At 38.5% G+C, this 21,188-nt stretch overlaps 1 long non-coding RNA gene across 1 annotated transcript in view; it reads left to right on the forward strand.

Moving 5' to 3' along the window:
* LOC148050254 (uncharacterized) overlaps positions 1-21,188 on the forward strand; it is a 300,584-nt gene that overhangs the window by 259,714 nt on the left and 19,682 nt on the right. The window contains exon 7 of the long non-coding RNA XR_015701596.1: positions 18,222-18,273. This is a non-coding gene — a long non-coding RNA (uncharacterized LOC148050254). The remainder of the gene's footprint in view (positions 1-18,221; positions 18,274-21,188) is intronic.

The raw sequence follows: 21,188 nt of genomic DNA on the forward strand, positions 1-21,188 counted from the left end.
CTCAGGAAGATGTAAAATTTTTAAGACATCTTCAGCATTATGTCTTGATTCACTGAAACAGAATCTAAGTCTGGCAAAATATATTGAGCATCTCAACAAGTTCAAAGTACTGTGGGAGTTATGGGATCTAGTTGCCTATGGAACCCATCCAGGGAGCCACTTTGTGTTTAAAATCATGATTATTTTAGATTAGTCAAGTGGGGGATGATGACACCAAAGCAATGTGGAAAAGCTGTCATTGCAAGATAGCTTTCCATCAATTGGCTTACAGTATCCCAAATACATAGACAAATTAGAATCTCTTTGCTGCCTAAAGAAGTTCTTGTACTCTAAGTTCTCATACTCTAATAAAAAGGAGTACAAAAAGATCGCCAAATAGTTTCCTGAAGGTTCCAGTAGGTGCCAAATGATTTAGTAGTGAAATATGGCTGTATTTAACATCCTGCAGATTGTTCCACAAGGAAAAAAAAAATGTTGCTGTACCAGTAACACAACATACCAGAACATCTGTAGTAGAGTGGAAGTGATCATTATAACTCCACAGAGATTACTTGGTCAAATGGCACAGGTTCCACTGCAAGAAATAGTGCTTTTTTTTGCCTTTTTTTTTTTTTTTAATTAAAGATTCAACTCAAGTGCTGTTCTGAGAAGAAATGGGCTTGCTTATTTTTCTTAATTGAGGCTAAAGTAATTCCTGCCATTTAGTGGCTGCTGCCTATAGTAGGCTGGATTTATAAATTTAGAAAAGTGGCATTACAGATATGGCATAAACAGTGCTTCGTTCCTTCAGAACAGCTTCTGCTGACAAGAAAGCCTGTTTTCAGCATACTGAAATTTAGAGTTTAAAAGATCCACTGAAAGGAGAATAGTTACTATTGTTTGGATCATTCTTGTTCAGCTTTAGACAGTGTGGCTCAGTCATGTGTATAATATTTTCTTATTAGAAGAAAAAAAAAATCTAATTTCACTTTCAAGCTTACTTGAAATCTCTTGAACTGGTGGTGCATGATATTGGTATTTTAGTGCCAAAGGTAATAAATTCTGTGGTCCTTATGACATGTTTGGGAATATCTTTAGCATTGGAGATGGAAGAGCTGAGCTGGACTCTTTTCTCCGTACTAGTATGATGAGTTAATAAAACTGAAGAAATGAGTAAAATTCAGCAGATCTATTTTTCAGTCAGTTCACTATTATTTTCTGGATACCCTGAATCTCAGTACGTGTTACCTCTGTGAGACAGTCTTCACTGATTAAGCAGAGTACTTGTCAAGGCAAACTCTAAATTTGCTTAATGCAAATCGGAAGAAAACATAAGAAAGAAGGAAGAGTATGCTGTTTTCAGTGTCATTTAACTTGGGCAGGACACTTCACATAACTTTAAACTGTTGATTTGAAACCACTTGATTAGCTTACTGCAGAAACAGTATTCTGTTATCAGTGAACTTAGCAATGACTGACTAGGGATCACTGTATATAGATTTTCTATTTTATTTAAGAATAAAGTCGTATTTAGATAGATGGATGAATTTGGAACACTGTTGCTTCATCTTTATCTCTAATTGAGATACTACCATGGATTGTAAGGCTCTGGAGTATAATGATTTGTCAGCACAGGACACAGAGTGGACCAATTTAATAGTTGCTAGAGGGGTTAGGATTCCAACAGCCTTTGATGAAATCTTTTTTAGGTCAGTAGCATTTAGAGATACAGAAAAAAAAATCAAGTAATTGGAGAGAAACCAGATGATTTGTGGCTAATTTGGAAAAGTACAGATTATATTGTTGTGCAGCATCTTATTCATTAAATGAAAAGGTCTTAAGATTTCTATAAGGGATAGATTAATATTGATATCATGTTATGATTCACACTGTTTAGTGTGCAAACATCAGCCAACCTTTATTTTTTTCTGCACATGCTCAGTGCTATTGCTGAAACCACTGTATCAGGAATTACCATGGTAAGTCAGTAGATGACAGCCTTATATGTACATTTCTCATTTATGTTTTCCACTGCAGAAAAAACATTTGCATGTCTGTAAAAGGTGAATTCCAATATTACAGAAGCAGCCAAATTTATGCATATCATGGAAATAACATGGGTGAGTGAAGTTTGATCTCTTTGCATTCCCTGCTATTTTTCAGAGCATCTTACTTTATTTGCACAGGCTCCTCTTCATTATAATTACTTCTATTAAATATATGTTCATTTTAAGTTTCTTTACTGTTACATTCTGAGTGAATATAGACACACTAGTTAAGAATTGAGCTGTGTGTTTAAGGTGATGAAGGTAAAATATTTACCCATATCTAACTGGGTAAATATTATTTTATTCATGTTTATTACAGCAGTGCCCAGGGGCTCTGAATGAAATTGCTGAACATTTCATAGATACTGCAAGGGGCAACTTTTGCCTCACACAATTTGTCACAAAAATAAGCAAGACGGACAAAAGATAAGAGTGCACACAGACTTGGGAAGTGACTTTCTTAGTGTGACTTTGTAAGAGTAGCACCATTTCTGCTAAGTGAGCCGTGAGATCGCATTATCTTACACAAGAAAGGGCTACGTGTCCCAGCAGTCTTATACATGTGTCATAAAATATAATATATATTCAATACATTAATATATTTTTTATTTATATATTAATATGTATCTGTGTATAATTTTGCAGGTATTGCAAGATGTCATTACAAATTGTTACGAGTACCTTGCAACTAGTATAGGGGATTTTTTGGCTCCCATTAGCTTACTTGGTGTTCTTAAGGCCTTAATCTTCTGTTATGGGATGAAGAGATTTAAACTTCACAGCATCTTGCTGTCGCTTGCTGGCATACTTGAGAATATTGTCTGAGACTTTTGGAGAATCCTTTCCATTTGGCAGAGATGTTTGGATATGCTTGTTAGGAACCAAACACTGCAAAATAGATGGTCAGCTCTGGAGGGGATCCTTCAACAAGGGAATAGCTGTAGGAAAACAGTGCCAAACAAGCAACATTTTGCTGAGAGGTTTTCAGAGTAACATTCTTGACTTAGAGCCCATTATCTAACAGATGTGTATTGATTTAATAAGCCTCCCTACTGTTTCACTGTAAGCACTTAGTTCTCTCATCTTCAGTGTAGAATGTGGAGCAGGAATCTATTAATAAAAAGTCTCTCGTTCCAGCAAAACATGTTGGTGCCCATATTTGCCAATTTCAAAGCTAATTAAAGCTTCATTTTTTGATTGGGATGCTGCAGGCAAGTCCCTCAGTTGGATATAGTACCTGATATAGATAGATAGATAGATACATATCCTTTTGCTTGACCAAAGAATAACATTACAAATTATTTAATCTACTCTTTTTTTTCCCCAGATTACACTTCAAAATAATCTGTCTGTCTGTGGCTGCAGAAGTAAGGAATTGACACCTTGCTACTGTCAAGCTGTTACTTCATTATCATTTCTTTCTCTAGGTGATGTATTTACTAACTGTATTTGACTCTACTTTTCCTTTATGTTATTTTTAATACCACAGGCTTCATTTGCCATCTAACAGTAATAACAGTAATGTTCTGGTGAAAACAAAAGTATGAGCTAGTAAGGCAAATCCCTTTGCATTCGCAGAATAAATGACAGGACAGAATGACATCACTGCATGAACACAAAGTCTCTGTCTTTCCTGGGCTTTAGTTGCACTTTCTTTAATGCTGAGACTGGTTGTAGGCTCTGCCGAGGTTGACGTAAAAACTCATATGCAGCTGATAGCGAAGCTGAATGTTGTCAGTCCACAACCCAAGGCATCCACTGCTCCAGAACTGCAGCAGATGTGACAACTGCTTACCTCTGCTCTGTCTCTGAAGGTCGTTCCCTTAGGAAGAAGGCAGTAGCCCAGCCCAGCCAGTTTCTCCGCCTTCCTCCCTTTTTTGTTTTTTACTAGAGCAAGAGACAGTAAACAGGAGATATGAAAATAGCTAGGATTTGGCACAAAATCTGTTGCGAGAATGCATAGGTGTGGGAAGGAATAGAGAGAGCCAGCTATGCTGCAGCTGCAAAGTTCTGTCAAGTTCAGCAAATGCTGCTGTGGTGGAATGCAGCTGTGAGGAATGGAGCCGGCTGCCACCAAGCTGCGGATGGCAAGTCATTGCTCAGCGCTGTACAGCTTTCTCAACAGTTCACAACCTCTGCTATACACAGAGAGAGTCATCTTCTGTCCTGCGTGCCCACATACGCACACTTAAAATGAAGGTTGTTAGAATAAGATGTGACCTTGTATACAATGAGCATATCCATTATAACACCCAGATTTTAAAAGCGATGTCAATTATGAGTTAAGCTGTGCGTTTATTCTGATACTTTGCATGTTCATTCATTACTATCAAGAAGCTTAACTGAAAAAAACAATCAGTTGTGTGTTGAAAAGCAACTAATAATTTTACACTAGAATTTTGTGGTGCTGAGCTCCAAGTATTTTACAAGAGTCTGCAAGTAGGAAAACACTGATTGTTTCTGTCTCCTCAACCTGTTGAGAAGGAAGGAGTATTCTTGATGTTTCCACATGCACATCACCAAAGAGAGATTTGGAAAAGTAATGAGTCACTTTTGAAAATCTTAGCCTTCAGATGTTATATTCTTACAGCTGCCTCGGTTAAAACACTTGCTTTGCATATCCGTGTTCCCTATTTCTGTAGTGCGTATGTTGTAAAGTTCCGTAAGTCCAACGCAGGAAGTATCCTATACAACACAACTTTTTTAAGGTAAGAAAGGTGTGAGGAGTTCGGCAAGTGTTTTGAACACAGGACCTCTTCTTTCATAATCTATTACTATTTTCTGCAAAGTTTCAAGTAATTTGCTTTTCTGAATCAAGCTATAAAGCTTTTAACTGTAAAATTGATCTCCTCGTAAAGTACATATGTTCTAATGCTGTAATTACCTGAGGCCTGATCTTCCAGCCCTTGACAGTGTAAGTAATCTTTACTCATCTGTCTAATCTTACTGATTGAATATAGGAGGAGTCAAGTGACTCCAGCCTATCTGCTAGGTCTCTACTCAACTTTCCTAAATCACAATTTGTTTTCACATGGATAAGTGATCTAAGTGAAGGGTTAACAGTGTTCTGTCTCTCTTAATTTGAGATTTGGAAGACAATTGTAATTCAAAATGCTTCTTCTAGTTGAGACTCCTTAGGAAAGACACATACATAGCCTAGAGCTAGAAGTCCAACTTTGCTTTTAAATGCAAATATTTTAACAAGTATAACACACAGAAGCATGAACTATCAATTATTCCTACGAGGCATATGTAAAACATCTTGTTTATCACAAAGAGACCAAATTAGGCTAAAAAGGTAAAATAAAAATTTGTAATTGAAATGTTGCCTGTTCTCCTTTGAAACTGCCCATTGTTCTTATCAGAAGTAGCCTTCAGGTTGTCTTGATGCATCTGAATGGATCTTTCAATAACAAAAGATGGGAACTACCAGTAGTGGCAGTCTGTGGTATTTGTCATGCAAGGACATCGGTCATGCAATGTGACTTCCTGAGAATGGTGTTAGAACAGTGCATTATTTACAGCACTAGCCTGTCAGATAAGAGTAAAGACTTTGTTTCCCCTTACTTTCATTCTCTAAAAGTCTAACTGGTACATACAGAATGACAGGAGGAAAAGCTTCACGTCAGGCAGAGTGGATTTCCCAGCTTACCTACAAATACAAGAATATAGCCAGAAGTCCGTGGAAATTTTGAAAGTATTAATTTCAGTAGATTTTTTTGAATCCAACTTTAACTGTATTTGACTGAAGGCAGATCAGCTACAAGTTTCAAGAATATTGGTTTTAATTTCCAGTATAGTATTGTCTCAGCCTAAATCAAGTCAAATTCCACTGTTTATCTCCATCCCCCAGAAAACTTTGTTCTGAGACAGTAATACTTTGGGGTTTTGGTTTGTTTGTTTGTTTTTCCAGGCTACTACTACCTATCTTTCAGTGCTACAGCTGGATTGAGTCTTCAAGGTGATTTTGTTGCATCATTTTGTGGACATGATAGCTGCTTTACCATACTTTCCCTTTCTCAAGGGTAGTTGATAGTCTTTGACCAGGAAATAATTGTCTTAATCATCCTCAGTGTGTCTTCACGTTTTACACATGCGCATCCACACTCCCAGGATTAACATGAATATTAACTATATATATGGCACAGTCTTGTGGCTCATATGCTCAGAAAATATGCCCTGATGATAGTTATCTCCAGAAACTTTCAGTGAAGTTAATGTTACATTGCAGCAGCCTATACATTATTCTCCCCCACACACCCCGCCAAGTCTTCTCAGCTCTTTTGTAACTGGAAGTCTCTAATCCCTGATGGTTAGTGGACTCTTTTGCTTTGTCCTCTTTTTTTTTTTTTTTTGGTACAAATTTTTGTACATTGGTCTGACTGGTATGGAGTGATTTCAGAGCTCCCTACAATCTTTGTTTCCGACACCACTGGGGTTTTGTATATCACCTCAGCCCCCTTGATTGGCTTGAGATATTTATAGATGTTATTTCTGTTATATCCATTGCATTTTAACCTTGGAATTTATAGTGGTTCATAATTTAATCTATTTGACATTGACAGGATTGCTAGAGATTGTTGTTTAATACCTGCTTTTTTTTTAAACATATGTCCAAGTACTATAATTTAAACATCTATTGTCTACATTGTCTCACAGTTTCATCTCTCTGCCCTCTTTCTGATGGCTTCCGTGCTTTTTAAAGTTCTGAGTTTTTAGGTGTCGGAACATGTTTTTTTTTTCCTCCAAGCTTCTTGGAACGAAACGAAGCCTACCTCCACACAAAGTTGGTCTCAAAAAGTTAGAAAATCTTTTTTTTTTTTTTTTTTAAGCATACGCTCTCCCTACCATCACCTAGTTCTAATTTCTCTCACAGCATATGATTACGGAGACTTGACTTAGCTGCAGAGACTTTCACTTCAACTCATTAAGTGCATAACAACCTCAATAATTCTTACTTCTGTTAAAATAATAGGTCCTCTACTAGTTGGTGTTATATATTTATGGTGGTATTATATTGATGCTGGTGTTATATATTTAGATATTTATATATTTATCAGATACCATATATGGTGTCTGATTTAGTACTTAGTAAAGACCAACAGCGGAAGTCAGACCATGCCCTTTGTGTCACTCAGACTTCAAAAGGACACAAAATAGCCTTCACATCTCTGTATCTCTACCCAAAGTCTCTCCTTTTTGTTTGGTTTCTTGCATTAGAGAGGAAGGAGTGTACCTGAAGCAGTCAGTTGTTTTTTGTCTTTGTATTGTTTGATGTGTGATGAGCTTGGTTATCAGATCTCAGCATGCTACTGAATATGGCTTCATTTGCTACAAAAAGTGGCAAATATGCAAAAATGGCAAATATGCCCTCTACTGACTTCATCTGTGGCTAGAGTTTAAAAGCTGCTGTCAGGGAGTATACAACAGAACTGTTGTTTGCAAATAAAGCAAATTAAAATAAACATCTTTTATCATAGGAAAGCAATTAGTGTTGATTCGCAGCTTCACTTGGTTTTTCTTTCCTGACCTTGACTATATTGTGATGGTTTTGTGCTTCCTTGGACAGTTTCTACTTGCATCTGCATCGATTAAACCTTGATCTCATTTATTATCTCAGGAAATGGTCTCAAGGTCACAGGGCTGGAAATTTAATTATGGTAGCAGTATATTAAGTGGCACATTTAAAGATGCTGAATCGTAGTAATTAATTTTTTGGATGGTGGTCTCCGGGGAACAGGTTTTCTCTACACTGGGTGTTTAGACATCCATCATGGCCATTCAGCTTGGCAGCTGTCTTTTAGCTTTAAACTGCGTCATTATTCATCTTTTACGACTGACTTTAAAAACACTAGACAACTATATCCTTTTTTATTGTAATATATGTCAGGTGCTTGTATTAAGCTATACTTCACCTTTGCTATAAAACATTAACAGAGGTTGCTAGTAGCTACCTGGGCTGGCCTCTAAATTGAGACAACAATTACCCTTCGCTGACATCTAGTGTCAAGAGATGAGATATAGCTGGAGTGCTGAATCCATTGGCCTGGAAATCCTGCACTTCCCCAGTGATTCAGGCTCACCCAAGAAGCTGCAGCACTGGACATAATTAGTGGACACGAGGGATTAACTTGGCACTCAGTGTTGACTTTGTAGCAGCACTAGGTTATTGAATGAAATGCAGCACTGCCAAGGTCTTAAAAAGCTTGTAATGTTTAATGAAGGAATGGTCATTAAACTTGCTGGATCAAATATTAGGCAAGATGGAACTGGGAGGTATTTAATAAAGAGGCCTCAAAATATGAACTAAATCACATATACTCATTTAAACTGCTGGCTAAAGCCCAGCATATTTCAAAATTGCTCACTGCTGGTTTAAGCTAGACAGTATGAACTGGGAAGGAGAACAGTAAGCAGGTTTTAGCTTTCTGCATAACTTCACAGAAAGTTTTTCTTCTGTAGAATTATTTTTCTTAAATTAAACACTTTAAAGTTCACACATTCTACTAGGATTGCAAATAAGTGTTCTCTAGGGAGTGTGAGGGTATTGGAGTTCTCATAGCGAACAATATCCACGGATTTTAAGTAAGGTCTTTCATAACCTTTGTCAAGCTGGATCTTCCAGAATCAGGACCAAAATATTAAACAGTGGGTTTTCAGAATATTGTTACAAGAGTTGATCCTCACACCAGTATATTACTAATACTATTTTTACAGGCTGAGATGAAGAAGAAGAAAATATCTTAAAGCTGTTGGGACAGTCAGAGAATGGTATTAAATTCCAGGTGCAGAATATTGGGTGAAGCATTCCTCCTGCACCTTGTCACCTCTTGATCTCTTTAGACGTAGTTCTCCAGCAGTGGAAGTCTTTGTGCTTGCAGTATTTGATCTTCAATTCTTGCCGTGAGCCCATCTAGCTCTTTACGGTATTTGGCCTTTCTCTAACAGCAGCGTATCTTCTTCTATGGAGATCAGTTAGATCTCCTTTTTGTACTGTGTGTTTTGTGATTAGAATTATGTGATTGTGGCTGAGATGTTTAAATACGCTGCTCCTGTGCAGTGGAACTGATGAAGACTAGTTTTCCTAGGTGTACGTGTCTTTTGAGTGCATCTTACTTCACTGAGCTAACTCTAGCAGCACAGTATGCTGTGGCTTAGAAAGTAACACCCTGTGGTTCACGTTAATTCAGAGGTTTTATAGGCAGTATTACTAAATGCTGAGCATGTCAATCCTCCACCCATGGTCTGTGTTCCCGTAGTTTGAAAAGGAAAATAGCAAGTAGAACAGCAAGCATACCACGAGATAAGTAGAAGAGGGATCTCTGAAGTCACATATACAAAGGCATACAGTGTTTCTTAGCTTTACTTTGGTTTGATTGCAGTCTTACTGGTGTGAAGGACATTGCCCAGAAGTGTCAAACAATGTAGCTTGAATCCCAAGGCTAGAGTGTGAGAACAGCAGATAATTTTGACCAGGGCAATGCAGTTGCATACAAGCCTACTAAGAAATGGAAATGAATGATCACACAGTGGCTTCTTACAGAGTTGCACATGGAGCTTTGGAGCTGTCTAAATCTCATCTAAATTAAGAGGTACTAGAAAGGAAAACAAAACAGAGAAATAGGCTGGCCCTCCCCAGGAAGTAAGCAACGTTCAGGGCATCTGTGCTGGTGCATGGGGATAGTTAGGGTCCCTCTTTATATGTCTCCTCACTTCCTAAAGATGCTTTTCTAGTCAGTAGGCTTCTTGCGTGTCCTTTGTGGTCTAGATCTGGTGGCTTCTCTGCATGTAGCTGGTAAGATATGTTTTTCAGAATAAGGGAATTATATTTAACTTGGCACATTGACATCAGAAAGGCTTAGAAGCAAGTGAAGTGGGAACAGGGCCTACGTCTAGCCAAGAGTCACTTCTAACATTATATGTTTGCAAGTATAATGTTCAGTCTGGCCAGTTGGTTTCCATCTACATGTGGCTGAAAAGTGCTTTGTAATTTCCTCTTAAAAACAGTGACCTACATGCTTGTAAATTACTCTCACCTACTTTCAAATATTGCAATAGAACATAAAAATGGGAATAAGGTATCCTGATCACTCCTGTGGATCATTATGGTTATTTTCCAAGTGTTCTAGTCTACTCCTATGTTACTGAAATTGGATAAATTACATGTATATATGGTTGCACATCTAGCCAGGCAAAGCAGAGCAAATCAGGGCTACTTACAGCTGCAAGAACAGGATTGTCAAAATGGCTAATTTTTTTTTCCGGTGAGTTTCTGAAGAAGCCCCTCTGTTCAAAATCCACTGGATTTTGTGAAGAAACAAGCATATCACTGTGTAAAAAATACGGTGGAATTGCAGTATTTGATGGAGGATTATACCTGGAGCTTAGTAAGTACCAAAAAAACTTAAAGAGGGTATATGGATATTCTTTTTGTCAAGCTTATGTTTTCTCACTTATTGCCCCCCATTTTAATGAAGAACATTTAGATGTTTGAGTTGTTATTCTCCATGCTATTGATGGATTCAAAAGTGATTTGAATATATCTGCATGTAAATGTTGCCATCAGTATGTATGTACATGAGCATTCACAACGGAATGGGGACTAGCCTTATAGAAAGTTTACATTTTGGAACATGTAGAAGAGAGAAAATCAGTATAGCTTAAGTTACCACTGTTGGAAGTGATGGACGTATAATAAATAATCCATCGGTTAAGATAAGTTTATGCAGGTGATTAGGTGAGCAGCTGTGCACAATAAATGGAGGAACAGAAGAAAAAATCATTAATGATAATTTCAGAAGAGCCTAATGGTACCAAATTAAGTATTCATCATGAACTGCTTCTTCAGCTGCAGTCATGATATACGTTTTATTCATATTACCTTACTGTTGGATTAAGTCACCGGCATTTTTGCTGAAACCAAGATAGCAAATGTTCCTGCAATTCATGTGGAATGATGTACTGTATGAATGGTAAAATTAGTCTGTTTCATATCTTTTTATGTCAACAAGCTCAACAAAACCACTTATTGTTCATGTCTGGAGGCTATTTTATCTATGCTACAGTAGAAGGGCAGTAGTGATAGAAAATGGTTGCACTTTACCTCCTTTTGTAACAGACTTGTATATGTTTGGTCAATCCGAATTTCTCCTACTGAAAGGTTGGATTTCTCAAACCAAGCATGGGAGGTTTGGATCCAAGCTGTACATCATCAGAACCTTCAAATGATGTATCATGATTTTTCCTCCACTTTTGAACCATCTCTTATTAGCATTAAACACCATGTCATTCTTGTAATGAATTCTTGCAAGTGTAAAATCTTGTTTGAGTAAAAATTTCCTTAAAACATTATTTAAAATAGAGTTATTCAGTATACTCGCTTTACTTTTTTCTAGTTCTGAATGCCACAGTTTTAGCCAATATAAGTGTAAGTTTCTTTCATATGAGGTATGCAATAATTGGATTTCTATGTATAAGAACTATCTTTCAAAACTGTATCAGTGCATACTCACATGACTGATATCCTCATAACCATCCACCCTGAACTACACTCAACTTTCCTAAATGAGATTTTATTGGAACTGATTATGATTAGATAAATGGGTGACTTCACTAATGTATAATACACTTTTCAATTATAGAGTATGTATGATAATTTACATTTCTTGTTTGATAGTATGATATTTATGTGACATATTCTGGATGAGATCTGCTGCTGTTTATATAATGGCCTTACTTTTCTCTTAAATTAAATCTGCTTTCAAGTTCTTTCAATATATTTAAATTTTTTGGATAAACAAAGACATTCCAAATCCACCTTAATTTACCCTTAAGTGGAATGAAACCTACTGGTGGATAAATTCTAGTCCCCAAATTTCTTGCCTAAGAAGACAAAGTCTGTCATCAAATTAACAGATGAACATAACGTAGATTGGGGTAAGAATTGTCCCCAGTTACGTGAGTGCAGAATCAAGGAGCCATTATCAGATTGACAGCTGAGAGACTGTTAGAGAAAAAAGGAATTTGATAAAGAAGCAGTGTTTCTTCTTTCTTGCAGTAAATCTGATTTATGCCTCTTGGGTTAACAGTTTTCTTTACATATAGAGAATTTGCAGGATGCATTGCTAATTTTGAGATAGGCGAGAATTAGAGCATCTTCCCTGGCAAAGGACCTCTGGGCGGGGGAAGAAAGAAAAGTATTTCGTGTACTTTTTTTTCCCCCTTGCTAATAACCTATACAACTTTTCATCTGGTGTCAACACCCAGAGAGACAGCTTTCAGTCAGAAAAGAGAAACTGTCTGTAGATATATCAAGAGATTGTATCACTAAATAGCTTTTAAACTTTATGTTTTTCCCAAAAAAAGCTAAAATTAAAATTATGGGTCACATCTGTAAGCTCTAATAAATCAAGAGTTTTGAAAACTATCATGTTACAGAATTTCATTTCAAAGTGGGCAACATATTAGAGGAATATATTTTTCTAATTTAATCTAAACTCTCTGAATGCCTCCAGAAGATCAACAAGATTTCGTGAAAGAAAACAACTCGGCATGTAATACAGTGTAAGGAAGTTCAAAACAGAGGTTGGTTGTGTTGGAAACACATGAATGTTCCATAGCAGTCTTCCCAAAAGGGTTTGAAGAAAAAAAAAAAAAAAAAAACAAAACCCCCAAATAAGCCATGCAGTTGTGGTGAGGTGTCCCCTTTGCATTCCATTGCTCGGTATTGGTTTCTTTTGGAAGTGGCAGTTTTTCCAGTTATGCACTATTTACATAGCTTACATGTGACAATGCTGAAATGCTGATACTGCCAATCTCTGCGTCTGTGTTTATCTATATATTGTGTATATACATTTACACACACACAATGTGTAAACTGGCAGAAATTCCAACATCCCTACAACAACATGTACAATGAATTTATGCTTAGTCAGTATGGAATTGACATATGATACTCTGATATTTGGCTTTTAATTCTTTAAGAGCTTTTTTTTTTTTTTTTTAAATATACCTGCTGCTTCTATGAAAGCCAATATGCTCTGCAAAGAACTGAGAACCCAAACCTACGTTTTTAAGAAACTTTGAAGACTGTGACAACAATTCTTTTATTTTTTTTTCCCCTCCCTTAATGGCAAACAACAGAGTAGTAGTATACCCACTTCACATTCCAAATTTTCAACAGTTTTGAGTATCCTTCTGCTTTAATCATTCCTGGCAGAATTCCACTGGACTGGAGAAGGAATGAGGCCAGCTCTGGGGTTAGCTGGACAGTAGCATTTTGAATGTGAACACTGACATTTGTAAGGTCAAGAGTTTGTTAATAAAACATAATTGTGTATATTTTTTGCTTCCATAAAATGTTTCATAAAATGATCAATTTATTCCAGTTAATATTCTTCTTGTGCAGAGATTGCTGCCATGGGTCTGCAACTTGTAAAAATATGTGAGTTGCTGGGTAACTTGCATGGCCTTTGCCAAGTTACTGAGTTATATTTAATAGCTAATCACAGCCTACTGTTTTATTAGGACAGTATTTTCTAAGCTATTGACAGATATATTAATTACACTGGCTGATGAATAAACTAGCAGTTTTAGACTGAAGTTAGGAATTATTTTTGTAGAGGAAATTAATTTTTTTTCACAGTAAAAAGTTTATTAGCCCATAGGACAAGGGGTAATGGTTTTAAACTAAAAGAGAGTAGATTCAGACTAGATATAAGGAAGAAATTTTTTACGATGAGGGTGGTGAGACACTGGAACAGGTTGCCCAGAGAGGTGGTAGATACCCCATGCCTGGAAACATTCAAGGTCAGGTTGGACGGAGCTCTGAGCAACCTGATCTAGTTGAAGATGTCCCTGCTTATTGCAGGGGGGTTGGACTACATGACCTTTAGAAGTCCCTTCCAACCCAAACCATTCTATGATTCTAACTCACCATAATTAATCTGAATGAAGATATCCATGTTATGCTTTTTGTGAAAGAGGAGGGAATAAGATAAATAATTGGGGACTTTTATTCATTTAACTGGCACAGGTCTCTGAGGAGGGGCATCCTTCTCCTTCCCTTTCTTAAAGCTCCCAGAAATGTGAGGGAAAGACACGGAGCTGAAGAAGTGTCCTTGTCTTGAAACTGCTGAAACACACTCAAGCTATGCGGTCGGCAGTCCCTGAGGTTTTTCGTTATGTAGGATTTAGATTGGGAAACAGGAGTCTACAAAACATTAAGCTGGTGCGAAGTTGTGCTATGAAATGCTGTTGTGGAGGCAATCTGCATCTGAATTCTGGTGGCTATTTGCATGGCTTTCTGCAGCCAAGTGACAGGTTCTGTCCTTTCTAGTTTCTGTAACAGGGAGAGGGCAAAGGCATGAATAAGAGACTGCGTCAACAAGGCTTTTAAGGAAGATGTAGCGTCTGTGGAGAAATGCCATGCAGCACATATCAATGAGTGGGGAAAAAACTTAACTGGTAGCAATTTGAGGATCATGCTGTTCTGTCTGCAAGTCCCTCACTTTAAGGTCAAAGATCGTCTTATAGGAGCAAGTAACTCCAAGCTCCTCCAGTATGAGGGGTGGATGCTTCCCTTCAGAGAAAAAAGAGGGGGTAAACAATCTAGACTGTGGTCTTAGAAGCCCTGAAGAAAACTTACAGAGAAGGCTGCATCTCCTCTTTATTCTCTTGCTGTAAGGAAAATCAGATTGCAGAAATAATGTAATTTTGGACTTTGGTGAGTAAGAACAGAACATCTGCATATGTAGGCTGGAAAAGATACACAGTTTCATGCCTGCTGCAGTTTGTACAGTTAGAAATGGTAGTTCAGAGGACTGAAAGTATTTTCATCTTTGATTGTGTTTGAAAGTATGAAACTGTGAATTGCCTGCCCAAGGATACTATGCAAAGGACTGAATTGTATGTTCTTTGTAATTACACCGTGCACCATAATTACGCTGTGCACAATACTACAATGAAACACATAGTTTCTTCTGTATTAAGAAATAAAGTATTGTTAAAATACAGCCAAAACGTCAAATGTATAGAGAACAAAAAGGAGGTCTGGGCACCAATGTATGTTCCACAAGGGACTGTTCATTTCCTTGGAACATTGAACAGCAGTGCTCCAGAGCGTGGATGGGTCCTCATGTCCAGGGCTTTTACTAGAAGACTCAACAGGCTTATGGTTTCTCTCTGAACAATGATTTGGAGCCATGCTGTCATAAGATAACTCGGGCCAGAATGACTCTCTGGAGGTCTGTAGTCCAGTCTCCTAATCAAAGTAGGGTCAGCTGTGAGATCAGACCAGGTTACTCAGGGCTTTATTCAGCTTTGTCTCAAAAACCTCTAAGGAATTTCCTGAATCTTCTTTTCCCACCCTTGCACGTGTTTGTATTATTGCTCAATTTTTCTCAAACTTCAGATGTTTTATTTGTAGGTATTAGGAATTCTCTATGTCGAACAGTGGGAGCTGAAGGAAGCAAGTCAAGGTACTTGCTGTGTGGGGTAACTACAGATGTGTGTGCTCTCGCACTCAAGATCTGTGACCCAAATCTGACTTGTCTTTCTAAACTAGTTCACTGCCTTTCAGTAGCAAACTACTGAAAATGCAGGTAATCTGATTATGAAAAATCAACTGTTGCGTAGAAGTAGACTATATATTTATCTGAATTAAACCTGTATGAGGCAAAGCAGCTATATGAGTCTTCAAAACATAACCATAATTCTCTTCCTCCTTTAACAGGACACCACCTGCTATTTAAGTCACTAACTATTCTGATTATTTTAGACAAATTTCAGTGTGCATTTTCCGTGTATCTCAGTAACAAGGAGTGTGTTTGTTCCAAAATCACCCTACTACAGCTGAATGTGGAAGCATTCATAATGAGCTTGGAGTTTCTTGTACTGAAATAAAACAGGAATACTCCCCAGAAGTAAATACTTACATAAACAATAAAGCTGATGCAAGTAAAAGGAATGCTGAGCCCACAGAATGCATTATTAACAGCATATTAGTACACACATTGGCTGAGACACATAGGTAGTTGTGCACGCTGTAAATAATTCTTCGGGTGTCAAAATAGTAGTGCGCAAGATAATTGAACACATTGCAGGCAAAATGGCATGACCCATTTTATTTTCTTTTAAAATCACGAATCAGTGGATAGCTGTTCTTAGATTGTAACAATCGGTTAAAGCAGTTGGGCAAATTCCTTCCAACTGGAGGATTACTAATGACCTCTGTTCCTGTTGTCCTCATCTAAATTGCTGGATGTGTGTGTGTATGCATATGTGAAGCTATCTCTTTAGATTTCTTTTCAGAAATTTCAAAGTGTGGTTGCTTTGCCCCATTGACTTCAACTTTGTTCTTGTGCTTTCCACAAAAATAACTTCTTTTCTGACCTATCTTTGACTCTATAAGATCTTCCCAAGGAGCAGCCCAAAAGAAATCTGCTTCAAATTTAAATTCCTGAATTCAGGTATGATCAGGGAAACAACCAGGCAGAATTTATTTAACCTTCAGCCAGCTGCTTAACCAAGTTGAAATTATTGATAGCCCATCAGCAACGATCAAGATGGAGAGAATAAATGAAGAGGTGCCTTTTCTTTTTCTTCTCTGGTCCCCCCTTCCCCCACCCCCCCTTTTTTTTTTAAATAAGAGAACCATTGAGCTGGTAACAAGACTTGAAATGCCGTGTCAGCTCAGCTAGCATGGTCAAGGAGCTCAGCTGTAGAAGGGAAATAAAACTGTTAAGTTATGGCTGCCCTCCAATCAGTCACAGGGGTAATGATGTTTGGCTTTAGTCAGGTTATATGTCGGTAAATATACATCTCTCAGACAGCCTTTAAGACAGCCTTAAGCTCATGCTTATTGTTTTATATAGATAGGGGTCGGATGCTGATATATGGTGGTCATAGGCCACTGAAATAAATTTCACAACATTCAGCAGGTAAAGTTAATCTCAATAGAACAGAATGTGACTGCAGTTTTGATAGAATAGTCATTCCATTGACAGTGATGGGGCATTTTTTCTCTGTTAGGTTTTGTGCGAATCACTCAAATGCAGATGTTTTTTTTCCCCTGCCTTGATTCTAAATTTATCACACCTGAAGTGACCAACTACACTCAGTCTTTAGTGTAGAGCCTTGGCAAGTTCAAAATTCCAGCTTATAAACACCACTGTGAGCTATATATTCTGTTCACCCGCCCTGCTCACAGGAACATATGAATCAAATTCAAAGGTAAAGAGACCTCAGAATCCCAAGTTCTGCCAAGTACTGGAAAATCCAAATGTCATCTCTTTCATGTGTGAGTGATAGTGTGAACTCTGTCTCAGGAGCAAAGGACTGAGACAAGACCACACCAAAACAGACATTCTAGATTTATAGCACTATGAATTAAAATCTTACTTTAAAATCTTACTGTAGACTTAGACAAATATTTCTTACCATATTTTTTCTGATAATAATATTTACGTTTCCACTTAAGCTTACTGCTAAGGAATTTGTATCTATTTGCAAATATTGGATCATGCCTTCCATTACTGTAGATTGACATTAGTCATTAAGTTCCGCTAAGTCTCTCAATAGCATTTGAGAGTTAAGATGCACCACTCAACTCTTTTAATAACATATATTGGGTTGTTATAAAAAGGAGAAGGTCCCATTATGTCTGCCTCTGCTCTTACTAGGGTCCAGTATTACCATTCCACAGAGTAAGAAAATGTAGAAATACAGCCTACATGCGTTTCATGTACCACCAATACAGTTAGATTAGAATTTGATAAAGCCATGTGTGGCATTTATCCATAAGTAAAACTTGCTTTGGGTCTTAGTGTATAATGTAGTGTTCATTTTTAATTTAGAAAAAATGTGGCGGTAAGTCTAGGGTTAAACTAAAGCACCAAGCTGCCCTATGGTGTAGCAGCCTTTAATCCAGATCTAGAATAACAAAACTGGTTTAGTTAAATTTAGTAGGATTTCTCAGAGCAATGGCTTAATCCTAAAGTTTTATTTTGTGTTTTAATTGTCAAATATCCATTGAATTCAGAGAGAATTTGTCTGGATAAAGACCAAGAGTGGAAAAACAACGGGTAATGTCCAGGATTGCAGGCAGAAATTGTTTATAAGTTGATTGTATATCAGGCTTTCGATGTTAAGCTTTGTTGACATTGTTTTGCTGTTTTTTTTTTAATGTTATTGTAGTCCATGAACAGTCCTTTGACAATGAAAAAACCAAACCCCTCCAGAGATCCAGGTAAGGCCAAGTTTATTACCAGTGAGACACAGCACAAGCATTGTTTGTATGTTTAAGACTGATGGAAATTTAGGAAGTGGGTGAATTCAATTTATATGTGATGCTGAATTTAGTCTTCATAATACTTCTGGATGTCTGATTATAGGCATACATATATTGGTCACAATGTTTAATTAAGTAAGTGTTAAAATGTTTGTTTTTTCTATGACTTAAATTCTGGATTGCTTCTCTGAGAGCCCCAGCTTGCAGTCTATGGTCCAGCTAATTTCACTGGAAGACTTACTACCTAAAGGGTACAGAATTTGCTTAATATTATTATCTTCCAAAAGAACAATTTTTTCTGTGATTGATACAAGCTCCCCAGCTTTCATAGTGCTGTTTTTCTTATGCATTCCATCTCATGCAGTCTAACACCTGAAAACTTCCTGCTTTAAGCTCCCCAGCAGATGGTATAGAAGGCATTGCACTCTGGGTTCCATCATGTCCTTATACAAGCATTTCCAGTGGGGTCCATTGAAATATGGCCTAAAATTCCATTAAGAAAGAACTTCAGGTTCTGTGTGCATGAAAATATCTTGGATTATTTGCCTTCTAAACACAATGCAGAATTCTCTGAAATTGCTTCAAACAACGCTGCTAATAACCTATCCACATTTCCTACCACCAAGACATCAGATCTTTCAAATCTCCTGCAACTGAAAAAGGTTGAAAAGACAATACCTGTGAAGTCAATACCAGTGAAGAAGAGTGGTTCTGGCCTGATAGAAAGATGTTATCAGTTATGCGTACATGGCTGAGTGTGTCTTCAAGCATAACTATACTTCCACTGAAATGGTTATGTAATGAAATGGTTATGAAATGAAATGGTTATGTAAAATGAAAGCAAGCTACAGGATTTCATGAAGAGTAGTTACCTGGCCTTTTCTTTGTTGTCTTCCTTTTATGTCATATAGGTTGACTTAGAAGTATTTTATTCTGATAGCTTCAGACTGCCTTAAACAGACTAACGAATATGATCTATCTCTATGATAGATCAGGTGAATTGATATGAGGAACATCCCATTAAACTTAAAATAGACGTTATTACCCACTCCCCAATGTTCACTATTTTCTCATGATTTAAATTAAATGAAAATATCTTATTCTTTGATTATAAAATATGCAGCAGGAGGAATCCCTTGGGAGGCAGTCCTGAAGGGCAAAGGAGTCCAGGAAGGCTGGACATTTTTCAAGAAGGAAGTCTTAAAGGCTCAGGAGCAGGCTGTCCCCATGTGCCGTAAGTCTAGCAGGCGGGGGAGCTTTGGCTAGAACTCAGGAAAAAAAGAAGAATTTACAACCTTTGGAAGAAGGGGCAGGCAACTCCAAAGGACTACAAGGATATTGTTAGGTTATGCAGGAAGAAAATTAGAAAGGCAAAAGCCCAGCTAGAACTTGAACTGGCCACTGCAGTTAAAGATAACAGAAAATGTTTTTACAGATATATCAGCAACAAAAGGAGGGCCAAGGAGAATCTCCATCCTTTATTGGACGTGGGGGGGAAACATCACCACAAAGGATGAGGAGAAGGCTGAGGTACTTAATGCCTTCTTTGCCTCAGTCTTTAACAGTCAGACTGGTCATCCTCAGGGCATTCAGCCCCCTGAGCTGGGAGATGGAGATAGGATGCAGAATGAAGCCCCAATAATCCAAGAGGTAATAGTTAGCGACCTGCACCTGGATGCCCACAAGTCTATGGGGCCAGATGGGATCCACCCAAGGGTACTGAGGGAGCTGGTAGAGGAGCTCGCCAAGCCACTTTCCATCATTTACCAGCAGTCCTGGTCAATCAGGGAGGTCCCAGCTGACTGGAAGTTAGCAAATGTGACACCCATCTACAAGAAGGGTCGGAAGGAAGATGCGGGCAACTACAGGCCTGTCAGCCTGACCTTGGTGCCGGAAAAAGTTACGGAGCACATCATCTTCAGTGCCATCACATGGCATGTGCGGGACAATCAGGGGATCAGGCCGAGTCAGCATGGGTTTATGAAAGGCAGGTCCTGCTTGACTAACCTGATTTCCTTCTATCATAAGGTGACCCGCTTGGTGGATGAGGGAAAGGTTGTGGATGTTGTCTATCTGCACTTCAGTAAGGCCTTTGACATCGTCTCCCACAGCATTCTCCTGGAGAAACTGATTGCTCATGGCTTGGATAAGTGCACTCTCTGCTGGGTAAAACACTGGCTGAATGACTGAGCCCAGAGAGTGGTGGCGAATGGAGTCAAATCCAGTTGGCGGCCGGTCACGAGTGGTGTTCCCCAGGGCTCAGTACTGGGGCCGGTTCTGTTCAGTATCTTTATCAATGATCTTGATGAGGGGATTGAGCACACCCTCAGTAAGTTTGCAGATGACACCAAGCTGGGTGGGAGTGTTGATCTGCTGGAGGGTAGGAAGGCCCTACACAGGGACCTGGGCAGGCTGGATCGATGGGCCGGGGCCAACTGTAAGAGGTTCAACAAGGCTCAGTGCTGGGTCCTGCACTTGGGTCACAACAACCCCATGCAACGCTACAGGCTTGGGGAAGAGCAGCTGGAGAGCTGCCTGGCAGAAAAGGACCTGGGGGTGTTGGTTGACAGCCGCCTGAACATGAGCCAGCAGCGTGCTCAGGTGGCCAAGAAGGCCGCTGGCATCCTGGCTTGTATCAGGAATAGTGTGGCCAGCAGGACCAGGGAGGTGATAGTGCCCCTGTACTCAGCACTGGTGAGGCCGCACCTCGAGTACTGTGTTCAGTTTTGGGCCCCTCACTACAAGAAAGGACATCGAGGTGCTGGAGCGTGTCCAGAGAAGGGCAACGAAGTTGGTGAAGGGCCTAGAGCACAAGTCTTCTGAGGAGCGGCTGAGGGAGCTGGGGTTGTTTAGCCTGGAGAAGAGGAGGCTGA

The sequence above is a fragment of the Nipponia nippon genome, unplaced genomic scaffold (genome assembly GCF_047370975.1).
Source record: "Nipponia nippon isolate SJK-2023a ecotype South Korea unplaced genomic scaffold, ASM4737097v1 scaffold_9, whole genome shotgun sequence".
NCBI lineage: Eukaryota > Metazoa > Chordata > Aves > Pelecaniformes > Threskiornithidae > Nipponia > Nipponia nippon.